The sequence below is a fragment of the Rutidosis leptorrhynchoides genome, chromosome 11 (assembly GCF_046630445.1).
Source record: "Rutidosis leptorrhynchoides isolate AG116_Rl617_1_P2 chromosome 11, CSIRO_AGI_Rlap_v1, whole genome shotgun sequence".
Classification (NCBI taxonomy): Eukaryota; Viridiplantae; Streptophyta; class Magnoliopsida; order Asterales; family Asteraceae; genus Rutidosis; species Rutidosis leptorrhynchoides.
Window position 1 is genome coordinate 55,991,628 of NC_092343.1, and position 6,914 is coordinate 55,998,541.

Here is a 6,914-nt window from a genome sequence, read left to right on the forward strand (position 1 = left end):
ATTATTTGAAGATAGACTTGCTTGAGGACAAACAAAGTTCAAGTGTGGGGGATTTTGATATTGCCTCGTTTATACATATTTTTACTCGCAATATCGGTTCGTTTCTATTTGGTTTTTGGATATAAGAACAAATCCTGGAGAAATTGTTAAAGTTTGAGTTGTTAGATTCCTATGAGATGGTTTGAAGAGTTATATTGTTATGGAAGATATTTGGGTGAAAGTTTCATTGTTTTCAAGAAGTTAATCGAAAGTTAAAGCAAAGCAGCAAAGTATAAAAATGAAACAGAAAAATACTGTTCGAAAAAGCACATCTCGCGGCCGCAATAACATTCAATGCGGTCGCGATTTTGGTATTTTCCCGTGATTAAATTCTCGCGGTCGCATTGCATTAACGGAAATCTAAAAACAAAGATCAAGTAAAATCGCGGTCGCGATTCCATGTAACGCGGGCGCGATTTTTGTGAAGACTCGTGATCGCGATTCCCTTAATGCGGCCGCGAGATTACCAGCCGACTTCAGAGTTTTAGCAACTATAAATACGTGTTTTTACACCCTTTTTAGGGTAATCAGTTTTCTAAGACGAATTTTGGTGCTCCAGCAGCTAGGTTACGAATTTTATAGCTTTTCTTCATACTTTTCATTGGTTTTACATTATTGCAACAATTTTGATTAGTGTGAATCTTGCAATTACTTTTATATACATTCAGTTTAATGAATTCAATGGTTTATCTTTTATTCTCTTGTGTTCTTTGCTTTAATATGAGTAGCTAAATATATTGTATCTACTTAGATGATTGAACTAATGTGAATGATTGCTATCTTTATGATTTAAACGGTTAGATCTTATTATTCATATATTGTTTGGCTAAGATCGATTGTTATTAGGGTTAATCAATTAGTTAAAGTTGCGGAGATTATTAACTAGTCAATGAGAGTTGAATAAGTGGTGATTTTTACTTGGTTATTGAACGTGAATAGCTTAGGCTTTTGGTTAATTATTAAGGGAGACCGGTATAATTAATTGATTAGTAATTAAACTGTGACAAACCTTGATAATTGTGAAATTGTTAGGGAGACTTAAACAATTCAAGCTAGATTAATATATTGATTAATATCTTGGTAACTAGATTAGAGAATTAGGATCAACGAGAGTTGAGCTAAAGATTTAGTCGATAATCTGTGAAAATCGAGAGATAATCACAGTATTACCACCATTATAATTGTTTAAAGTGAACTTAACATGTGATGACCCGGAAAATTTTAACTAATTTACACCAAATCTCTATACGATTTAAAGAAGCAAATGACCAAAATACTAAAATATATAAGTTACACTTCAAATAAGATAATTTACTGGCAAATAAGTCTAATTATTGATAATGGTACTTATCTCGAAACGTAAAGTACAAGTTTTCTAAACGTACGAAAGGACGTTCGAAAAACAGGAACCGGGACATAAACCGGGCATCAACGTACAAGACAACGGAGCTAAGTTTACAAGTTAACTATGCACGTAAATATAATATAATATTTAATTAATAATATAAATTAAATATATTATATATAAAATATAATATAAACCGTCGGCAGCCCATGTTTAAATTGAATTGTGAGCTATAAAAGTTGGCTCCATGATAGCGGAGCAGTTACACACAAAAACTCCGCGATAGCGGAGCAGTCAAAATCAAAAATGCCTATAAAGGCCAGCCTTGTTCTGCCGATTTATGTACACCAGATTGAATCGATTCAATCTCTTTCTTTCTCTCTATATTTATATTTATATTATAATTATAAATTTAATTTAAGTTTAATAATAATAAGTATATACGAGGGTGTTTTAATTCGGGTTTCAAACCGTTTTAAACTAAGGAAATATTGGGTATTATTCGGGGTATTGTTCGTGAATCCAAGACCAACCATACAATTATCCACTATCATTACGTCTACACAATTTGCCTACAATATTGAATATCAATATTGAACCGTGAGTTTATAGTCTCCCTTTTTAAATGCTTTAAATATTTTTGGGCTGAGAATACATGCAATTTATTTTAAACGCAATGGACACAAGTACATACTTAATTTTACACTGAGTTAAACTGAAAATCCCTTAGCTTTGGTAACTAGTAGCTGCCAGTACATAGGATGTGGACTGGTGGGTACGAATAATTGTATATGGATCCATAGGGCTTGACATCCCCGTCCGAGCTAGTAGCGCTAGCCTTTTAACGGACGTATGTTATTTGAGTTTACGACACATTGGTTTGCATGTATTAAAACGAATAGGGTAATTATTATTATAGCGTTAAGTTTAGTTACCAGTTACGTAGAATCTATTGATAAACTTTTGATGAAATCTTGTGGTCCATCTTTATATACTTATGACTCGAGCAATTATACCTATAACTCACCAACATTCATGTTGACCTTTTTTTAGCATGTTTTATTCTCAGGTCCTTAGACTGCTTCCGCTGTGATGTGCTTGTTGCCTGCATGGAGTCTCTCATGCTTTGTATAAAGTTTATTGCATTCGAAATAGAACTACGTTGTGTAATAAAATAATTTGACGGTGATGTCAACCTGTAAGATAAAGACTTATGTATTTCCGGGGATTTACTTATACTTAAGTAATCGCTCACATGTTTATAACTTTCTATGTTTAGAAAGTCATTTATTTTAATGAATGCAATTTTTTTTATTAAAACGTATCATGTAGAGGTCAAAACCTCACTATGGAATTAATGATTAACATGTCGCGTCAATGGCGTTTTTGACGGGTCGTTACATAACAGCAATCCTGATCCGAGAGAATTGATTCTAAGTGGATACCTTTGTCTTTATTGATTTAATTTAATTTTATTACACGATTGTTTTCTAAACAAAACACCCCTATTTTTACTAGAAAAATTACAAGTTAAAGTTTCTGATAAAACTGCTCTCTGTGGACGAACTGGTCAATATTATTTATAAATTAGTTCACGATCGGGATTAGTTGCCTGTATTGTGTGATAATTATTGGGTAGTATTTACTAGTATTTTTATAGTAAAAAATTACACATCAAACACACCACCACTAACCTTTAATAGGAATTGTCTATTTTGTGAGTCAAGACCATCATAAAAAACTTTGACAAGTTCCCATTTCAGTATTTCATGGTGGGAACAAGATCTAAGTAATTCCTTCAGACGTTCGTATGCTTCATGAAAAAGTTCACCTGGAAATTGCCTAAAAGATTTGATTTGCATACGCATATCCAAAGTTTTACTTATCCAGTAGAATTCCTCAAGGAATTTCTTTTTCATTACCGCCCAAGTAGTACTACTTTGGGCGGGCAAGGACAAAAACCATCTCTTAGCTTTATCTTTTAATGAATAAGGAAAAAGACGAAGACGTACCTCTTCATCAGTGAAGCCGTTTACCTGATTTGTAGCGCACATTTCATTGAACTCTGTTATATGCTCATATGGTTCTTCATTAGCCGTACCTCGGTAGGTAGGAAAAATAGCAATGAGTTGAGGTCGGACCTCAAATCTCCGGTTATTTCCCCCTGCTTGAGCGAGAAAATATAGTTGAATGATCCTCATATTCACCCGGTTGGTAGTATGAATCTACTCCTCTTTATCGCTCTACCATTATGGTTGGTTGAACAAATGTTTCCTCCTCGTCTTCGGAGTCTGTCTTAGGAGAATTTGGTGGAGCTACTGAATGTGATTTCGGTGGTGGTTGTGTTGATGGCGAAGCCACTGTCGAACTTTTCGAAAATCCTAGTAGCTTTTCGATTAGCTTTTGCGGATTTTCGATTTCCGTATTATAAGGCTCAAGAGTCTGATTTCATGATTTCCGAGTTTGTATACACTATCTGCACTTCACAAATACAAGAACACCAAGCGTAAAACTGACAAAAACAAAATAAAAAGAAAACAATATTTTCGGATTTTTATATTTTTATAATTTTTAGATTTTTTCTTGTTTAAAAGGAAAACAATTAAAATAAGAGCTTGCAATCAAGCGCACTTCCCAGCAGCGGCGCCAAAATTTGATCGATGTCCAAGGGCCGGTAAAAAATGAACCTAATTATTCTACTTTAGATAGAGTAAGCAGGATTCGTTCAACGGGAAATAATGGTTGAGCAAGCAATTTTCAGGATTTTGGTTGTTTGTTTAACTACTAAGTAACTAAGATTAACCGACTAATTTGAAACATTAAATACTTAAACTGAGAGCACAATTGAAAGATTAAAATGTAAATAATAAGATTAAAGGCATTTATCCCTTCACAATCCCAATCTAGCATGCATTCATTCAAAAAAATATTATGTTCATCAAATATTGATCAACTCTCATAGACAAGATTTTTTAGGTCTATCAATTCTAACTATTATGAGATTGAACTATGCAACCTAGACATTATGTCATTATCCTTAATCTAATGAACACTAAGTTGGATCAAGAACTGTAAAAACCTCACTTTGGGCCTAGTAGGTAATGACCTATTTACCCTTCTGTGTTATTAAAGTGATTTTAATAATTATGTGTTTTATAATTATTGTATATGGGATAATGTGCGCTTTGTGACAAGGGTCACAGAACATATTTTCTTTTTTGAATTGGACTTAGAATGAATAAGTTATTAAATATTTTAGGATTCAGATAACTGGTAAATACCCGTGTGTTAAACGGAAGAGTTACCTAAGTGTGAAGACACCTAAAATAACACATATATGTGTGTACGTTCCATTACTTGCTATTTTTAGCAAATTACAAACACTAAACACCCTTTTGCTCTCAAAATCCTTCAAATCAAGAAGTTCAAAAAAAACCTAGTGATTTCATGCATCAAATTCTTTGTGATTTCAGAATCAAAACAAGGTAAATATCTCAGATTTTAATGAATTGAAATGGGTTTTAAGTGGGTTTGAAAAAGTAAGCTTTTTATGTTTGATTCTTGCTTTGAATGTGTTTGTAATACTTGTTTGTGGTTAGAAATAGATTATATATGTATTATATAGTATTCTTGGGTTATTAGATTGATCAAAACTTGCAGAAATCGAGTTTTAACTGTAAAAAACCAAAAACAGCGTGCTGGTGGTGTTCTTCAGCACCCACACGAGTGACAGCTCAACCACGAGGTTGAGCACCCTTTTGAGGGCTCAACCACGTGGTTAAGGGCTCAACCGTACAGTTGAGGTCTCAGCCACACAAGTGAGCAGTGGCCAGCTTTTAGTAAAATTGAAAAGGCTGTAACTTTCAAACCGTAACTCCGTTTTTGACGAATAAACTATCGTTGGAATCGTATTTAGGAGTAGTTTCTAATGATAAGGTTTTAAAACACTAAATCCAAATTTAAGTTGGGTGTAAAAAGCTCGAAGTGCAGTTGTGCTGATGTACTTGCTCAACCGTGCGTCTGAGACACTCACTCGTGCGAGTGAGGTGTCCATTCACACGAGTGAGACACTTAACCGTGTGAGTAGGTTTTATAATTACTATTATTAAGTGATAGGTCAGTCGTGCGAGTGAGGATACTCACCCGTGCGAGTGAGCGTAGTCAGTCGCACGAGTGAGACCTCATCCGTGCGAGTGACAATGTTTGTATGTTTGGGTCAAGTGCAATTCTGACCCATTTACTATATTGCTGTGATATTAATGCTAATGTGTAATTTTATTGAAATGTGTACTAACTCAAGAATTGATATTCTCAGGTGATAAACGGAAAGGTGAAGGCTCTTTGATATAAGACACCTGAGTTCTTGTGCTTCCAGGTGAGTGGGATTATCTTTATGGATGTGATTATATAGTGACAAGTATAGTGATCCATGCCATGCTTAATTAGACTGTGTAATGATTATGTGACCAATGCAGTGACTGTATGTGATTATGTGCGCACCCAGTGAACGTCGAGGTGTTTTGTACGACGTAAGAGGTCAATGCTATTTACCTTATGTATTTAGGGTGATAGTATTGGGTCCAAGTGTTACTGATTAGTGGTATAGTGTGAATGACGAGTGCGTCACGTCTGGAAGACTATAGCAGTGACTTAGTAGTGTGGACTATCGGTATATTCCAGCTTGATTAGCTACGGGTTGCCGGTCCTCTTGTGTATGGCTTTAAGTGATTAGTGACCAGTGCCTATAAGCTATGCTTGATGCTTGTAGTGATGTCCATGTAGCTATTGCCATTCACTTAGCGTTATGCTAATTCCCCCACAGTGTTTTGCCCTGCAGGTGTGTATTAGCAGCTTTTGGTGGGTTTTGCAGGACAACCGAAGATGTTTGACACAGTGCTACTCTGTTATGTTTTTGTAATAAACTATATGGTTAAATGGTTTATAGTAATAACGTAACACCAGTGTTACGTTATTAATTAGTCTTCCACTGTGAGTATCTTTAAAAAAAATGTGTATGTAAAGAGTACGATGTTACAAGTTGGTATCAGAGTATAGGTTTGGCAGTATGTGCACTGTGTACGTGACCTACTCCTAAACTTATGAATGTGTCGTGTCAAACATCCGAGTGGGGAATAAGTGAATGTAGAGATATGTGCTTAGGTGATTGTGCTTAGTGATAGGTGCTAACATGTTATCAACTAAGCTTTTGTGAGATGATGTGTTTGTAGACAGGTATGGCTGACCAGACCAGAAATAACGATGCCCTGTGACTCCTGGACTCGGAATATTTACAGCGCCGTCAGTGGAGCATAGTCCGGAACGTGATCCAGATGAGTATGTTCAATAGTTAGAAGGTCAGTTACAGGAAACTCGAGAAAAAGTGAAGGAACTAGAGGCCCAAATAAGGCATTCAACTGTGGTGTCTGAAGCTAGTGATCCACCGATACCCCCAAGGTTTACTGGTACTCAGTATACATCTGGCCCGTCGGGTAGTGCTTCCCAACTGCCTCAAGTTCAACCTCAAATGCCA